A 20306-nucleotide genomic window follows, 5' to 3' on the forward strand; every position below is an offset into this window, starting at 1 on the left:
GAAAGTACCCAAGGAGTTAAAGGAATCTGCAACCCTATAGGTGGAACAACAATATGAACTAACCAGTACACCCTGGAACTCGTGTCTCTAGCTGCATATGTATCAGAAGATGGCCTAGTCGGCCATCAGTGGAAAGAGAGGCCCATTGGTCGTGCAAACTTTATATGCCTCAGTATATGGGAATGCCAGGGCCAAGAAGTGGGAGTGGGTGGGTAGGGGAGTGGGTAAGGGAGGATATGGGGAACTTTTGGGATAGTACTGGAAATGTAAATGAAGAAAACCTAATTAAAAAAATAGGATTTTTTTAATCTACATAAATTAACAGGTGTGTATTATACATGGAAAATGAATATTTTAAAATAACTTAAATTTGTCTATTGAGGTAAGCAAAGATATTTTTCTATATATATATATCAATTTTCATCCTTGCTATCACAGCGCATTTCATTATTATTTCAAGAATTTGAAAATTAAGTAGTATTTGAGCTACTATTATTCTATTTGATGAGTACTTAATATATAATTATTTAAATGTATGTAACACAAAGAACAAATACAATGATAACAAAATATTCTGAAACCATAGTCTCTACAAATAAACGAAGTCTATTATTAAAAAAAAAGAAGGTCAAAGCTAATTCCATAAGGAATTGCACACACACACACACACACACACACACACACACACACACAAAGCCTAGACCCAGAAATGTGTTGGTTTTCAGAGTTGTTGTCCCCTGAGGACCCAGACATTATGGACTAGTGTCAATACTCTTGTTTATCCTACAGAACTTGGCAGAGAAGACACAATTGCTAAAGGCACCTCATTCTTGAATCTTAACACATGGAGAAAGCAAGATTGCCACTTAATTGGAAGCTTCATCCATGATGGCTAGTTTTCATAATGCTGGAAAACATGTGACCAACAGTTAGACCCACCCGTGAATCCTGTGTGCTATAGTAATGACTGGCCTGGCAAGAGATAGTGCAGTTCTAGAGTTAGGTGAAATCATGGTAGAAATGAAGAGCTTAGTACATGGACTTCACACCAATAGGGCAGAGTTAAAGAGAATGCTAAAATAGAATGTAAAATGAGCCAGATAAATTATTTAAAGAGAAATTAGGATAGAATATATATAAAATGAAATAAGATTACTATAGAATAACAAATAAAGCAAACTCTCAAATACATGAAAACTTTATGAAAGTGGAAAATAAATAATGATTACTAGATTGTACAATGTGAAGAGAACGAAGTAAATAAATAAATAAATAAATAGGGTTTAAGGTAAAGCTTATTAAAAATTAAATTAAATTAAATAATTGCAAAATAATATAAAATAATAACTTCCTGTGTTTATAATGATAAGAGCATCACCTAATGAGTTATAAAGATGGCTAATTATAAGGAAGGATTTGAACTAGCCTAAGCAGATATTTTTCAGTAAGAGATAACAAGAAAAGTTATATCAAAATATATTACATATATGTATCATATTTCAAAAATAATTAATGACATAGTTATAAGTTTTGAATGTAAGTCAGATATTAATGATGTTTTAGATAACAAATAGAATACACTTTACTTATAATAAATTCAGTGTAAGTTGTCAATAAAGAAAAACATGATTAACCTTATTGAAGAGTAATGATATATTAGGAAACATATTAATTTATCAGAAACATTTGAAATATATACTGTTTCATATTTGACAGAGAAGTAAAATTTCAAATGATTAGCTATTGCTATAAACAATGTAGCTAAAATGGGAAAACTATCACTGACTGAAATAATAACTGGTGGTACCAATGGTTGCTATGGAGTAGAACAGGTTGAGTTCTCACAAACAACTATATGGCTGCTTGGACTTTGAATCCATCTTTGAAATCTTCTTTGTCGGTGTTTGTTTTTGTAGCACTAATTAACATGGATATTAATAGAAACAGAATGTTCTATGTATGTTGAGGCAGTTAGTGATTGAAGTAAAAATTTAGACAGAGATAGAAAGAAGAGAAGATGGCAGGGAAAATGAGTAACTGGAAGGAAAAAAAGAAGTAGAATAAGGAGAAAATATAAAAATTAATTAATTACAGAAATTAATGAGAGCATTTAGAATAATTATTTGAACATATATAATGGTATAAATTCATACCATTTATCTGTAGTATAAATATATGATATATATGTATATCCATATACTTTACATGATTTTTACATAGTAACGACATGAATGCAAGTATAAAAATGAATGATTGCACAAATACTATTACTTGTATACAGTCATGCACATATACACATATGCATACTATATATATATATATATATATATATATATATATATATGTATATTCCTTGCAAATATACCCATACTCTTCACATGTGTAAGAGTATGTAGTACACAGAAATACAGAATTATATGAAAAAGTTCATTGACTTTCAAGTTATATTAAATGATTTTTTATTGACATTTAAATTATCATTTTCAGTGGTATTCTAACTTTTTCTTTATACACTATAATTTTTAACAATGATATATATTTTTCTTACAAATATAAAACCTCTCAAAAACATTTACAGTATTATCCTTTTATTCCTTTCTATATTGTTGAAAACTAACAATTCATTTTCAATTGTTATGAGGATTGGTCCAATGCAGATTGAAGGGAGCTACTGTGGATTAATTGAGAGAAAAACATTAAAAGACTATATGAGACAAATAAGTTTTCATGCATATGCTGCTCATTTCATTTAGATGGTTACAGATCTTCCATATTTTAAAAATGTAGCAGCACATAGCTATGAAGTAAATGAAATGCAGGTCTCCTGGGAAGATGAAAAGCAAAGCCTCAAGGCAGAAAATCCTCAGATCCTGGAGTGGGACCTTCAGGCCCCTCAAGGATTCCTAAGTCAGAATAACAGGAGGTTACAGGAGATGTAAAACATACAAACTACATGTCTCTAACCACTGTTTAGAAGAATGTGATGAATAGAATTAAATGTCTAAAGTAAAGGAGACACAGGAAAGACAGTGATAACTGCATTGAATCATCCACTCAAGGCACTTTAACAGCTATTTTATTACCCCCAAAAATATGGAAACAGATAATATATAAATAAGTGTATTAGCAGAATGGTCCTTCACATTAAGCAAGATTAATAATATTGTAAATTATCCTTTCCAAAGACATTTCTAATATTCATGTGTATCTAACAATTAAGCACTTTCTAGCTCCTAGGCTTCAAGTATTGTAGTCTCACATTCTCAACTCCATGTCATTTTTATGACTGAAGATAAATGTATTAAATCATTGAGAAATAAATATATTCCTCAATATTATGCAGCCAGTTAGAACAAAGATCTAAACTATATATATTAGTACATATTTAGTACATGTGGATATAAAACCTATCTATATCTCTATATATTTAATTGTTAAATGAGGCTATACTATAATAGGAAGATAATACTACCCCTATATAGCATAATCTATCAACAAATGCCCAATAGCAAAAATGGGGATTCATTCTTTTGAAGTAATATTTGGTTGTGTCCTAGGGAACACTCACACATTGCAAGCTTATTTCCATTGTCCTTTTCATAAAAACCTTATTAAACATAGTTTTTAATCTGACCTTTAATGACTAATTGCTGATCCCATAAAGTAGTACTTATTTCAATATAAGCTAGAGAAGCTTATTTTTGTAATGAATGGCAATTATCAGAAAACTAGAACTGGTCAATGTGCAGAAAATATGAATCTAGGGAGTTTTCAACTCTAAATGAGTATGTAGAACAGAAAATAAAGTAGAGAACTTTTAATCCAATAACATGGGTGCTCTGGCAAGGAATCACATCAAAACATATGAATAGACAAGATGCCAATGAGCCACATACTTTTAATCCCTGTGGTTTAAATATAAACATTCCTTTATTAAAACCTTTAATAATAAACGATGAAGATTAAGTTGGTTATAGAAGGAAGCAGTCATGTTTGAAAGTAACATCTACTTAATTGAGAGGCAAACAAAGTGTTGAATTAGAGAAAGATTTGACAGAATGAGTCAGAGACAGGACATTTCTATCCCTCAAGTTTACAGGCAGGAAAGAAGATCTAATTAAGAGTAGTGAGGCAGAGAGAGGCAATTCGGGTTCAGGGTAGGAAGTTTTATGTAGTCAGAGGCAGTTTCTCCAAACAGAGCAATCCACTCATAAGCAGAGAAAAGCCTATTTAAATAAGTCAGCATAGAGAAGAGTTTGGGTCAGAAAGCTGAATTGAACCAGTCCGTTACAGTTTTAAAATATCCTGAAAGAGTGAGTTTATTCAGGAATAAATCTCAGAGGCTGAAATATTCTAAACCTAGGTTAGCAGATGGAGGCTGGAAGCAGAAACCTTCAAGTGGGCACTTACAGAAGATTGGATTTATATAATCTATGAGCTGCTTATTGGCAATCAATAACTGCTAGGAAAGGGACAACCAGATTTCATTAAGGGTATGGCCCTGATACTATGACCATGGTCCAATTAATGAACCTGCATCAGAGATCTTATAGGCAGTTCAAGTTTAATCAATTTTTTAGAAAGAGGACAGAAAGTTGTGGGGTTGTGGGTGTAGGGAATTGAGTCAGATCTTCAAAAGACAGAGGAAGGACATGAAGGTGAATATGATCAAAACCTTTTGTGTGAAATTCTCAGAGAATTGAGGTTCGATGGGGAATGTAGGGAGAGACAGATTTGAGGGAGATTTACAGGAGGAAACTTCCTAAAATGCATTAACATGATCTAAATGAAGTAGCCAAATAATAAGATAGACCATGCTCCAAACTTCCATCTTTTACTACCAAGCAAATCTTCCAAAACCAGGACAGGGATACCTACAGTGAAGTTGTTGGCCAAATGTATCCCATGAAAATCCACAAGCAATCCAGGCAATTACAAAGGATTTATCCACAAATAGCAAAACCACATCATTGAGGAAAACATCTGCACAAGTCATTGAACATGGAGAGGTCAAGCTGGTATTGTACAGAACCTTTACCTATGTTCTAATTTATCAAGGCCAACAATTTTTAAGAATGAGTCTTTCTGTCTCAGAAGCTAAGAATTGTCAATAACTCCTCATCTAGGTGTGAAACTTTGTGTTAAACTCTCTTCTCCATTAAGGGTTTTAGTCTTGCTCATGATGTCACAACTGCAGTGATATGGTATGCTTAATAAACTGCTTTGTGAAGAAGGCTTTGTTCTGTCATCCACTAACCCTGGCTCTTATTTTCTGTACCTTCTGTAATCTTTGTTATGATGTGTTCTATGGTCATTAAATTCATCATAGTAGTAATTCTGTGTCCCTGTATTCAAAAATTTACATTAAGCACAGAAATTCATTGGACATATTATTTGTTAACATTAATACAATGTGTAATATGTATTCTGAACTTTCTACAAATGTTGATTACATTTAATTAAAAACTATAATTTTGTAGGAGAATTTAGGATGTCTGGATTATTTTATTAATAAATCCCAACAATGTATAAGGAAGATGCAATGTCATATTTCTTAAAAGTCTTCTAAATGATTAAAGCGGGGGTCTTTTTCTAATTTTGTTATGGATGTTATTACCATAATAGCAAAAATAATATAAGGAGATAATAATGAGTACAGAAATTGACAAACTAATGTTTATTCATGACATATAGACATGAAACTTAACAAAATTAGTAAATAATTAAACACACACAAATATACTTATATTCAAATAGAAATTATTATTTTTACACAAAGTGGGATGATCAATTAAAAATTGATATATTAACAAATAGGCTAGATAAGAAGACATTTGTTTCTATCAATTCACACAAAACTTTTAGCTAAAATTGATCATCATCTGAGTAACTTGAACTGTAAAGCTCACTCAACTTCATAAGATATTTTCTGAAAAACAAGAACTTGTGGTAATCTCATACTATTGCTAAGCAGTTGGGATTGGCTTAGAGGTTCAGAGGTACATTCCATTATCATCAAGGTGGGAACATGGCAGTGTCCAGGCAGATATGGGGTTGGAGGAGCTGAGAGATTCACCTCTTGTTCTTAGGGCAGCTAGGAGAAGAGTAGCTCCCACTGGCTAGGAGGAGAGTCTCACTGTCCACCCCTACACTGACACACCTCCTCCAACAAGGCCACACCTACTTTAACAAGGTCACACCTCTTAATAGTGCTACTGCCAAGGCCAAGCATTTTTAAATCACCACACCGTGTGTGCTCCAAGTATTTTCCAACAAGTCTACAATAAAATAATTGCTCTTTTTTCAGGGATTGTAATAAGAATAATATTTATATTCTTTTATTTCTATTTAGTGACAAAGAATTTATGTAATTCTGGTCATGAGACAAAGGAGCTTAGTAAATTTAGTGTTTTGCCCACTACTGTAGTCCAAATAAAACTCCCTGCCATATGAAATATTGCTAAAAATCAAATGTTTAAAGTCAACATTGAGATCAAAAATAAAAATAATATTTATATGTCAAAGAAATAATTTATTAATATTTGATAGTAGATGCCACAAGAATGTTTTAGGATAAATTCTTAAATTTTAAAACCGAACCAATAAATTTTAACATAAATAAAATTAAAATTAATTGATTTCATAATATTAACCTATTTAAAAGGATTTTGGAAAGTGTAAATCAGAGCATTGAATAAGTCATAATCTTAGTTCAAAGAAATAAACTGTGAGCATAATAATTTTTTATCAGGCAAGTAAGATGGTAACATTTGATGAACCTTTGAAAATAATATATGAATTCTGAACCTTTAATTTTTTTTCAAGTGCCTATAGCTGTGTATCTCTACTATGCGTTAAATGCATATCATTGTGGTGGCCCTGTGTCTTTAGCCATCCATGTGCACATAAAGAACCTATCAATCTGTACTTCAACCATGTCCCTATGAAACTTACCTTTCTCCTTTGTCGAGAATGTCTGAACCTCGGGCACTATTAAGCCCTCACAGCTGTTATGGAGTTCTGATATAAAACCATAGAAACTGTTTTCTAGCCAGAGGATTTGCCAGTGGGCAGTCCCTCAGTGAGCCTTGCTCGAATTTTTGAATTGCCCTTTAGCCTGATATGAAACTTATCCTCTAGAAACATGGATTGATGACTCTTTCTTACACTCGCTTTCTTCATGGACTTCATTTAGTGTTTTCCTAATTTTTTGAAAGATTTTATACATAACAGAGGAAATGTTCTCACATAGGTAATGAGTGAAATTTGGCACTACTTATGTCTGATGTTAAATTATATTAAAATGTTATTGAGACAAAGTTATTTTCTAATTCACTGTTTACATTGATGAGAGAAATTATATATATGTTTTTAAAAACATCATATGAGATATTATTAATGGCTAGAAAATAGATTGATTATATAAATTTTAGTAAATACAATTCATATGATGAAAATGCACTTAGCTCAATATATTAGACTTTTTATTAAAATGAGAATGCTTGACCTTTAAAACTAAAAATTAAATTAATAACTATAAGCTAGATCTCATGTACTTTTGTGTATTTATTTATATTTTATTTGAAAATAGGCTTTTCATATGAAATATTGATTAGAGGTTCCCTCCATCAATTCCTCCCATATTCTCTCACATCACTTCTGACCCTTGTCCACACTCTTTCCTATTAAAAAACTAAATTAATTATTATTTAATTAAAATTCATTTAAATATAAAATAAAATTAAATTAAAACAAAAAGCAGAATAGGACAAAACAAACAAACAAGAAAGATCATAGAAGCATAACATACACATACAGACACAAAGAAAACCATGTTCACACACTCAAGAAACCTATATGCACACGATATGAAACTATAATGTATACAAAAAGACTTGTAAGGTTAAAAAAGTAGACAGGCAAAGCATAATGAGACAAAAAACTCTAAAGATACCACTGAGTTCCCTGTGTTGGCTATCTACTGCTGGTCAAGGTACCTGTTTTTATGTATGCTGTGTATCCACAGTGAGATTCTGGAGAAAAAGAATTTTTTCAATTGGAATGCTGCCATACAACTTTATGGCGAATCTTCCCAACACAATTAACAAGATCAAGGTAGTCCCTTATAGTCATGGAAAGCAGCTATCACAGTCAGTGCAACTCTCACTGTTGTACCTGGAGGTTTATCTGAGTTTGAAGTCTAGTTTGTCAAGTATTAGTGTAGCAACACCTGATTGCTTCCTGGCCAAGTGATTTGAATTATTTCTCCCATTCTCTCATTTTTTTCTTTTTTCTTTTTTTTTATTATTAGATATTTTCTTCATTTACATTTCAAATGCTATCCCGAATGTCCCCTATACCCTCCCCCCACCCTGCTCCCCAAACCACCCACTCCCGCTTCCTGGCCCTGGCATTCCCCTGTACTGGGGCACATGATCTTCACAAAACCAAGGGCATCTCCTCCCTTTATAAGGTGTTTCCAGTCTTTGAAATGAAGATCTCAGATCTTTCCTCTGAAGTTTTTAACCAACTAACCAACACAAGTAGCCTCATTTTGATCAGTTTGAGGTACATTAATGCAAATTTCTATCAAAAAAGGAAATCTCTTACATAATAACATTAGGAATGCTTTAATAAGGACATTTTCATCAATGTACATTATTGTCATCTGCATTTTATCCTCTGTTCCTTATCATTAACTGCTCCAGAATTCTCCTTTACTCAGGACATCATCCATTTCAGAATCACATTTTATTTTAATCTCTGCCATCTTGGAAAATAATTCAGCATTTCTTGGACTTTCAGAAGTTTAATACATTTCAACAAAATTTTGTATGTGTGTAAATTTGTATGATATTCTCTAAAGATTACACGTCAGATATTCTGTGAAAAAGAATGAATCCTCTCAAATACCTAAGTACCTGTAATTTCTAACTGTTGTAACACTGGTAGTAATTACTTAATTATTTATGTAACACAGGATTCTACAGTGCAAAGACACATTTGGCCTTGTTCTAGTATGGATTAAAGAGATGGCTTCAAAGATATATTGTCATTTAACCACTTAATTTTCAGATAATTTGTGCAGGGAAGTGTCTTAGCATTCCTAACTTGCAGAAATTAAACTGCATAAGTATTCATTATTGTCAAAGTATTTCTATTAAATCCTGTAATTATTCAAAAAAGTTTAGAAAATATAACTAATATATACTTAATATTTCAGAAGGCTTCCAAATATTTTTCCAAATGTAGTTGGTGCATTTGTTTTATTAATTAAATATATTCAATATATTCTTTATTTACATTTCAAATATTATCCCCATTCCTAGATCCCCCTCCGAAAATCCCCTAACCCCTTCCCCCTCCCCCTGCTCACCAACCCACCCACTCCCATTCCTGGTCCTGGCATTCCCCTATACTGGGGCATAGAGCAGGACCAAGGGCCTCTCCTCCCATTAATGACCGACTAGGCCATCCTCTGCTACATATATAGCTAGACCCACAAGTTCCACCATATGTTTTCTTTGATTGGTGGTATAGCTCCAAGGAGCTCTGAGGGTACTGGTTAGTTCATATTAATGTTCCTTCTATAGGGCTTCAGTCCCTTTCAGCTCCCTGGGTATTTCTCTGGTTCCTTCATTGGGAACCTTGTGCTCAGTCCAATGGATAACTGTGAGTAGCCACTTCTGTATTTGCCAGGCACTGGCAGAGCCTTGCAAGAATCAGCTATATCAGGCTCTTGTCAGCAGGCTCTTGTTGGCATCTGCCTAGTATCTAGGTTTGGTTGTAACCTCCTCCAGCCTAAGGCAGGCTGCTTCAGACCTTACTCCACTGAGGCAGGGCCACCTGCTGTGCAGCTCCTCTGACTCAGCTAGTTTCCTCTGATGTGACACTGCCCACCACCTGCCAAGAGGCCAAACCATTCCTCCAAGATTTTCCCGGAGTTAATTGCAATTTGTGACTGTGAATTTGGTGTCTTACTGCTAAAAGGCTGTGCTGACAACTTGGCATCACAACATCAAGAAACTTGGCATGGCAGGGGATGGGTTTCCCCCTTTATAAGCGCAGACTTTTATTAAACATTTGAGCTTTGATCAGGAAACTTGACTTAGCTCCATTTTTTTCTTTCGACCGCCTAGGTTCCCCTCTCTTTTCAGCCCTAGCTTGCCTCCCAGGTAAAACCCTGTTCATGTTCAGTCATGGGTTGGCTTCCAATATTTGGTGGTTGTTTATGGAGTGGATCCCCAAGTGGGGCAGTCTCTGCATGGCCATTCTTTCAGGTTCTGCTCCAAACTTTGTGTCTGTAACTCCTTCCATGGGTATTTTGTTCCCCATTCTAAGAAGGAACAAAGTATCCACACTTTGGTCTTCCTTCTTCTTGAGTTTCATGTGTTTTGCATTTCTTACATATTTTAATTCTATTATTTTAAATTCCAACCAATAATGCATTCTATAAGTATGAGTATTCTATGAAAAGGTAGATTATGTTGGTATATTATTTTAGAATTTCAGATGGATTCTAGTTTAGATTTGGATGTTCCCAATGATAAATGAGCTAATTAAATTTTATGTGTTCATTCACCACCTTTTAGCTTTATATTCAGAAATATTTGTGATCCTTCTTGGTTTTGTTTTTTTTTTTAGTTTTGCTTTCTTATAATTGAGTCATAGAATATTTAAAACAACTCTGTGAATTCTTTTGATAAATACATGTATTGAGTCTATTTCATCATTAGATAAATTGAATTTTCTTGTTTTTAAAACTATTTACTGAAAAAATATTTAATAAATTTCATCACATTTTAAAATCATGATTAATATTTATGTCTTATCTATGAAATACATTTTATCTTTTCAAAGTAGTAAAAATTATCATTTGTGGAAAATTCATAATTCTGCTTTTAATTTTAAGCTGGCAGTTCACTTCAGGTTAATTTTTAAATGGTCACTTTGTAATTTAAATGTCAGATAAATGTTGATATAAAGACTATCTTTGTTCTTTGAATTACCTTGACATAGGCTGAAAATTACTTTAAAGCAAATGGACAAATATGTTCTGGATTCTAATCTGCTCTGTGGCATTTGTGATGTTCTCTCAATGTTGCTGTACTCTCTTGATGACTATAGATTTAATCTGAGGCTTGAAATTGCATGCTATGAGCCGTCAGCTCTCGACTTCATTTTAAAAGTATTTTTGGACTCTTTAAGCAATTTACATTTTCATAAAGTTTTGAAATTGATTTATTAATTTCTTCAAAAATATCTTTGGTAATTTTGATAGTTATTGCTTTGAACCTATAAGTCAATATGTAATAATGTTGTGCCTTAAAATTATAGATTTTTTTCCTCAGACAGTAGCAAGATGTATTTTATTATAGTGTTATTTAATTTGGATAAGCAATGGTCTGCAGTTAAGAATGTAATGACAGTGTGCACACTTTTGTAGCACTTCAAAGTATTTTACCACATTGGAGCTATGGTAAATAAAATATTAAAATTTGTTTTTCTCCAGCTTATGCCAATTTACATGTATTTACTAGAAAACAAATGCAGTGTCTCTTTAAGTATCCATTTCTAGAATCAGGGTTGAATAAATCATGAATTTTATATTATGGAATTCTTGAGTAGTAAGTAATATCACCTCATCTCTAGTCTAGTGGTATTAACTCCATGTCACACAATACTGAACAGTCTAGCATGTCCACAGATTATTTACGTTTTAGAAAGAGGCTGTTAATTTACTTGGAAATCGCTCATACTTTCCTGACTAGCTCTCAAGCTTTTAGATAGGACTGAGAGCTACTTTTGTCTATACCTTGTTTGCCCCCTTATCTGAGACAAGGGCCTCCTAAGTGCTACAGTCAAAGTCCCATGAAATATGAGGCTTTCCACTCTGGTGACAAGGAAAAGACATTATTCTTGGTAATTGGTAAGCTGGGTGTTTGTTCCTTTTTCATCTTTTTGGCTTGCTGTTATTATTCCAATATCTGAAGATGTGAAGATGTGTGTAGTTCCGTTTAGCTCTTGAATAATTTCACTGAATTTGGAGTTGGAATTGCTTCTATAAACAATGAGTTTTTCCAATATGTTTTTCCCATAGAGTATATGATAAGAAAAGACCATTTTGATTTTTGCTTATGTTTATGTGTTTATGATTTTTGCATAGATCTTTCAGCAGTTTTCAAGTCAATGTATTTAAACATGTTTCTCGTCACAACTCTTCTGTTTCTCTAAATTTACTTTAAAATGGATTGAGCTTTTAGCCACACTTCTCGTACTCCAGGGAAGGAATAGGGCCCAAGTTGAAGTTGAATACCAAACTCATCTGCATGGAAAACTCAAAATATGGGGTTCAGGATAGCTGAACACAAGGAAGTCCAAAAATGATACCTCTAAGAGAACATGACAAACTCATACTGCTTCCCCCTTACAGAATTCAGCACATCTTGTCCATTTTGTTACTCTTAATGGATGATAACATTCTACATAATAAGTAAAATTGTTCAAAATGATTTAACTGGGTTATTAGGTTACTGAGATAGTCACTCAGGTAAACGAACCTGAGCCCGAGGAAGGCATTAATCATTCAGAAGCACAACCTAAAGCATGTTTGTTTGGACTTTGACATGGAGACTGTTTTACAGGACTGAACTTCAGCCTTATTGTCTAAGGCTCTCTCTAGGAAGGTCCCTCAGCGTTCCATTGAATTGGTGGATATTAATGTGTCGATTGGCTTTTCTGGTCAACTTTACTAAATCTAGAATCAGCTAGGAATAAAGAACTACAAGAGGGAACAGCTAGAGAAGATTCTCTGATTGACATGACTGGGGGGATATTCTCTTGATTAATAATTAATTAAGAAGACCCAGTCTGTTGAGAAGTCAGGTAGGGACCTTCCTAGAGATGGCCTTAAATACAGAGACAAAGATGGAGCAGAGACTGAAGGAGTGGCCAACCAGTAACTGAACCAATTTGAAACCCATCCCATGGGCAAACACCAATCCTTGGCATTATTAATGATACTCTGTTATTCTAGCAGACAGGATCCTAGCATAATTGTCTTCTGAAAGGCTCTAGTCATCAGCTGACTAAAGCAGATGTAAATGCCTACAACAAAACACTGAATGGAGTTAGGGGAAGGACTGAAGTCCCTGAAGTGGATGGAAATGTCAAGAAGGACCACAGAGTTAACTAACCTGGACCTCTGTGAGCACTCAGAGCCTGAGCCACCAACGAAAGAACACACATGGGCTACAATAAGGTCTCTGACACATATGCAGCTCAGTCTGCATGTGGGTCGCCCAGCAACTGGAGCAGAGTCTCCCCCTAAAACTTTACTCTGACTGTTGTATCCCTTCCACCAATAAGGCTGCCTTGTCTGGCCTCAGTGGGAGAAAATATGTCGATTCTGGCAGAGACTGAATGTGCCAGGGTGGGTGGATACCCAGGGGAGGTGCCACCTTCTCAGAGGAAAAGTGAACAGGAGATTGGGGGAGGGTCTCTATGAACGGGGAACAGGAAGGGAGAAAGCATTTGATGGAAATAGATACATTAATTTTAAAAAGGAGGTCAGCTTACTATGGTTCATTATTAGATTGAATGTGTTGGGAGATATAAAAATGTACAGAAGAATCCTGTGACTGAGTCAGAGAGTAAGTCTGCAAGCAGGATTTCTCCATGGTTTCTGCCTTGAGTTCTCACCCTGAGTGCTCTTAATGCTAAATTCTGATACGGAACTATACATCAAATAAATATTTGGTCTAGACTCATGGTATTTTCAGAATGTTGTTTTAGTCATCAAGCAACAGAAAAGTAAGTAGAACAGACATTGGTAACTGAATAGAGGAGTTTGCTGCTATGATGAAAATGACCATGCAGCCGTTTATGTCTTGAACACCCTTCTTGGAAGATTTTAGAACTTTGAGTTTCTGTGAAGAGACATCATGACCAAGGCAACTTGTAAGAGGGACAACATTTAATTGGGGTTAGCTAACATTTTCAGAGGTTGTTTCCTTTAACATCATGGCAGAGAGCATGGCAGTATCCAGACAGACATGGTGGGTGCGTCAGAATGAGTTGAAAGCTCTGCATCTTGGTCTGACTACAGGCAGGAAAGAGACTAGCATCCTCAGGCAGCTAGGAGGAGTCTCTCAAAGCCCACCCCCACAGTGACACACTTCCTCAACAAGGCCACTCTACTCCAACAAGGCCATGTCTCCTAATACTTCCACTCCCTGTGGCAAGCATATTCACACCACCACAGTGATCTATCTGGAAATGTAAGGGAAACAGTCTCTTCTCCCTAAGTTCTTTTAGGCCACAAGTGCTTTCCTCACAGCTATGGAAAGGCAAGTTGTACATAAAGCAAGTACAGATTGGAAACCTTTTATAGTTGTCAGAAGAAAACTTTATGCATCTGAAATCATTAGATCTACATCTAGGAAAGTAAGCGGAAGAATTTTTTTTTTCGTATTTCGTATTTTGTATTTTCACCAAAGTGAAAATTCTTCAAATCATAGTTCTCATTAATGCCATGTAAATAGAATTTCTCACAACAAACTAATAACACCTCATTATAGCTTTAATTAGCACACTTTCCTATTGTATAATATATGTGAATTTTTGCTATTATATATAGTCTTGGTGAAACATCTGTTCATCTGTTCATATGATTTGTGAATTTTATAATTGGCAAGTTTTAGTTATTTAAATTTCAAAAAAATATGTATATAAATTCTATGGACCAGTTATTTTTCATAATCTGTTCTTGCAACATTTTCTCCTATTTAAGTATTTGAATTTTTTCTCTATAACATTTCTATTATAGGAAAAAAACATTATATGATATCCAGTTGCTGATGACAACACCTTTACAGCTCATTGGACACAGGCAAGCTGAATTGCACCTATCTCGAGCCTTACTATCTATGGAACTGGAACATGCTCTCTTAATTACCAAAGAAGAAAGGTAGTGGCTAGGCTGACTTACATTCCTGTCAGTTATACATAGGGTTTGATAATTAACACAAATTTGTTCTGTCTTCTTGTTCTTGTCTTTACAAAATATAGTCCAACACTTGTGTTTTTCCATCATATCTGTTATATTTTAGACTGAATTAATCCACAGAAGGGACACTTTTATTTAAATTAACTTGTGATACATTTGCTGTATTTTCTAATTGTTCCAAATTATATTTAGAGTGCACATTTCTGAACTTTCATTTATATCATAGTGCATTTTCTTTTCATGGGTTACTTTTTATTTTACTTGTTTTTCAATGATAACTTCAAATTCCAGCACCATAAAATTCATAAACCATAATAAATATAAATATTCTGCTAAGAATATTTATCATCCCACAAACATGATGGCCTGGGCACACTGAATGGATGCACTGCAGTAATAGGTCTAATAATCCATGCCATTAACCTTAGATCACTTTACACCTCTGTTAAAAATGCCATAATTTTGCATAGTCTCTGTTTTTATAGACAACATTAATTTATATACATAAATATGCTTTCCTTATTTATTTTCTAGATTTTTGTGGTACCTGAAGAATCAATTTAATATTGATATTAAATATTAAGCTCAGCTGATGGGCTTTGACATGTACAAGTTAAGTGGGGCTCCTTCTGTCTGAGGAATAGATATCTGATCTACAGCAAGATTAATCCTGGAACACAGTATTGTTTTGTTGTTGTTGTTGTTGTTTTATTAGATAGTTTCTTTATTTACATAGTTTCCCCTCTGAAAATCCCCTATCCTCTCCCCCTCCCCCTGCTCCCCAAACCACCCACTACTGCTTCCTAGACCAGGCATTCCCTATATTGGGGCAAAGATCCTTAAAAGGAGGAGAGGCTCTTAGTCCTGTTAAGGTTCTTTGCCATCCTCTGCTACATATGCAGCTAGAGCCAGGAGTTCCTCCATGTTTTCTTTGATTGGTAGTTTAGTCCCAGGGAGCTCTGGGGGTGCTGGTTAGTTCATATTGTTGTTTCTCCTAGGGGGGCTGCAACCCCCTTCAGCTCCTTGGGTCCTTTCTCTAGCTTCTCCATTGGGAATCCTGTGTTCTGTCCAATGGGTGACTGAGCATCCACTTCTGTATTTGCCAGGCACTGGCAGAGCCTCTCTGGATTCAGCTGTATCAGGCTCCTGTAAGCAAAATCTTGTTGGCATCTGCAATAGTGTCTCAGTTTGGTGGTTGTTTATGGGATGGATCCCTGGGGGTAGGGATGGGGAGGCTCTGGATGGTCATTACTTCAGTCTCTGCTCTGAACTTTGTCTCTGTAACTCCTTCCATGGATATTTTGTTCCCCCTTCTAAGAAGGATTGAAGTATCCATCCTTTGGTCTTCTTTCTTATTTTCATGTGTTTTGCAAATTCTATCTTGGGTATTCTGAGCTTCTGGGCTGATAATATCCAATTATCAGTGAGTGCATGTCATGTGTGTTCTTTTGTGATTGGGTTACCTAACTTAGGATGATATCCTCCAGATCCATCCATTTGTCTAAGAATTTCAGGAGTTTCATTATTTTTAATAGCTGAGTAGTACTCCATTGTGTAAATATACCACATTTTCTATATCCATTCCTCTGTTGACATACATCTTGGTTCTTTCCAGCTTCTTGGTATTATAAATAAGGTTGCTATGAACATAGTTGAGCATGTGTCCTTATTCCAATTTGGAGCAGCTTCTGGGTATATGCTCAGGAGTGGTATAGCTGGGTCCTCAGGTAGTTCTATGTCCAATTTTCTGAAGAACTGTCAAAATGATTTCCAGAGTGGTTGTACCAGCTTGCAATCCTACTAGCAATGGAGGAGTGTTCCTCTCTCTCTACATCCTTGCCAGCATCTGCTGTCACCTGAGTTTCTGATCTTAGCTATTCTGACTGGTGTGAAGTAGAATCTTAGGGTTCTTTTGATTTGCATCTCTCTGATGATTAAGGATGTTGAACATTTTTCTTAGGTGTTTCTCAGCCATCAGTACTCCTCGGTTGAAAGTTCTTTGTTTATCTCTGTACCCCATTTCTTTAAAAAAAAAATTAGTGGGCCTCCTTCATTCTGAAAAATGGATATCTGATCTACAGCAAGATTAGTCCTGGAACACAATATTGTTGCACATCACATAATGCACCCATTGCACCCTGCTGAATTTCCAAATCTTTTCTCTGTATTTCTTGTTTGCCAATTTGCTTCTGCGGTTATATAAGATTTATAATATTTTGTATACTTGCATTTGACTGAGTATTGCATCTGAAATTTTTTAAAAATATCAAATAAATTCGATATGTCATTGTTGTTCTACCACAAATATGTTTATATTCAAACCAATATATTTTGAACTATTTGTTAAAATTCTGTACAACTACTGTGTTTCACTTGATTGCTTATAGTGCTGTTCTCTGATTCCTTGTGAATAGCAAGGCTTGAGACATTGGCACTGGCACATTATATTCAAATTACAGTATGCTGTTGCCTTTCAACATTCTAGACTGAGATTTTATAATAAGACCCTCCCTTTCAGAGATTATTATTGTTGCTGGTGAGAAAGTTTTCTGAGCCTACTCTGACAGTGAGCTGTTGCTCTGTTGATTCAAAATGTATATTTGATGCAACTGATAACAAATATATTTCCAGGTTAATTCCTTTAAACCTCAACAAAATACTACATATTTTGGACAATTATCATCTTGACTATTACGTACTGAAAGTATGTTCTTTTATGATAGTCTATTTGGTTTCCTTTATATTTCTTTTACTACGTTAGGCATCTCTTTTTTTAGATTAGAAAACTTTTCTTCTACAATTTTGTTGGAAACATTTTCTGTGCCTTTGAGCTGAGTTTACTCTCCTTTTCCTAGTCCTATCATTCTTAGGTCTAGTCTTTTCACAATGTTCCAATTTCCTGGATGTTTTGTGTCAGGATACTTTTAGATATAGCATCTCTGTCTGAAATAGCCATTCCATCTATTATGTCATCAATTCCTTAAATATTCCTATCTTTTGTATTATGTTGGGGAAATTAAATTCTGAATTTCTTCTTGGAGTTTCTAAATCTTTTATTGCTAGATTTCCATCAGTTTGGGGTTTCTTTATTATTCTATTTTAAGTTTTAGATCTTCTTTTCTTCCACTAGTTTGTTTGTTTCTTTTCCTTTGGTTTTGTTTTCTTTGCTTTCCATAGATTTCTCTTAATTCATTCATTCATTCATTCATTCAACCATTTTACACTCTATATTTTCCCTGGTCCACCCTCCTACTGTTCCAGATTCCATACATCCTCTCCACCCCCTTGTCTCTACCTGGATGTCCCCGGGGCCCACACAACCTGACCTCTAAACTCCATGGGGGCTGCAGTCTCTTGAGAGTTAGGAGCATCTCAGAATGAATACAGACCCGGCAGTCCTCTGCTTTCTGTGTGTTGTTGGCCTCACATCAGATGGGGTATGCTGGCTGTTTGGTGGTCCAGTGTTTGAGATATCTCGGGGATCCAGATTAACTGAGACTGCTGGTTCTCCCACAGGGTCACCCTCCTCCTCAGCTTCTCTCAGCCATCCCTAATTCAACCACAGGCGTCAGCTGCTTCTGTTCATTGGTTGAGTGCAAATATCTGTATCTGACTCTTTCAGCTGCTTGTTGGGAGTTTCAGAGGGAAGTCATGATAGGTCCCTTTTTGTGAGTATTCCATAGCCTCAGTAATAGTGTCAGGCCTTGGGAACTCTCTTGAGCTGGATCCCTCTTAGGGCCTGCCACTGGAGTTTCTTTTCCTCGGGCTTCTCTCTATTTTTTCTCCCTCTAATTTTTTTAGACAGGAAGAATTGTGGGTCAGAGTTGTGACTGTGGCATGTCCACCCCTCTTCCTCACTTGATGCCCTGTCTTCCTGCTAGAGGTGGGCTCTATAAGTTCCCTCTCCCTACTGTCCAGCATTTCATGTAAGGTCACTCCCTTTGAGTCCTGAGAGTCTCTCACCTCCCAGGTCTCTGGTGGATACTGGAGGGTCCCACCAACCTCCTACTTCCAGAGGTTGACAATATCAAATGGCTGAGAAGCACCTAATGAAATGTTCAAAGTCCTTAATGATCAGAGAAATGCAAATCCAAATGACCCTGAGATTCCACCTTACACCAATCAGAATAGCTACGATCAAAATCTCAAGTGACAACACATGTTGGAGAGGATGTGGAAAAAGAGGAACACTCCTCCATTGCTGGTGAGATTGCAAACTCGTACAACAACTCTGGAAATTTATCTGGAGGTTCCTCAGAAAATTGGAAATAAATCTACCTGAAGACTCAGCAATACCACTCTTGGGAATATACCCAAAGATGCCCCACCATGACCCAGGGTTGTATATTTCACTATGTTCACAATGCCCTTATTTGTGATAGTCAGAAGCTAGAAATAACCCAGATGTTCCATGACAGAAGAATGGATACAGAAAATGTGTTACACAATGGAAAACTACTCAGCTATTAAGAAAGAGGACATAATGAGTTTAGCAGGCAAATCGATGGAACTAGAAAATATCATCCTGAGTGAGGTAACTCAGACCAAAAGGACATGCATGGTGTATACTAACTAATAAGTAGATATTAGCCAAAAAGAAAAAAATGAAGAATACCCAAGATACAGCCCACAGAACTCCAAAAGTTCAACAAGCTGAAGGGCCCGAGTGAGTATAGGACAGTCCCACTTGGAAGGAAGAAGAAAGCAATCACAAGTGGGGAGGGAGGAGGGAAAGTGAATGGATTTGATTGGAGAGGTGGAGAAAGGGTATTGGGTGAGGGAAAAGAACTGAAGCCCTAAGGGCCAGCAGAAAGAATGGAAACAGGCAACTTCCATAGATTTCTTTAAAGGATTGATTTACTTTTTCTTTAAAGACATCTCTAAAATCATGAATTCTATTTGAAGGTTCTTGTGCTTCCACTACGTTAAAATTTTCATGTTCCAATATAGTAAGTAGGGTTGATGAGCTCTAGTGAAAATATATTGTCCTGGTTATTATTATAATTTTATGCTGGCTTTTAGGCATCTGGAATTGGGATGATTGTATGTTTATGTGATTATATCTAGTCTTGATTTTGTCTGGTGGGTGTTTTGTTCCTCAGTTTATTGCTCTCCCTGTTTTCAGAAGGGTATGGTGGCTTGTGTGGCCTTTTGAGATTCTGCCAAGTGTGTCTGTTGGTTGTTCCAGGAAAAAAAGGTTTCTGAGTATTGTGTTTTGACACAAAGGAATGGGGATGTGAAGGGGTGTGAGAGTTTAATGTGTGAGAGAGGAATTTAATATGTTCCACTGTTCCCTAGG

Source organism: Mus caroli, chromosome 6 (genome assembly GCF_900094665.2).
Source record: "Mus caroli chromosome 6, CAROLI_EIJ_v1.1, whole genome shotgun sequence".
NCBI lineage: Eukaryota > Metazoa > Chordata > Mammalia > Rodentia > Muridae > Mus > Mus caroli.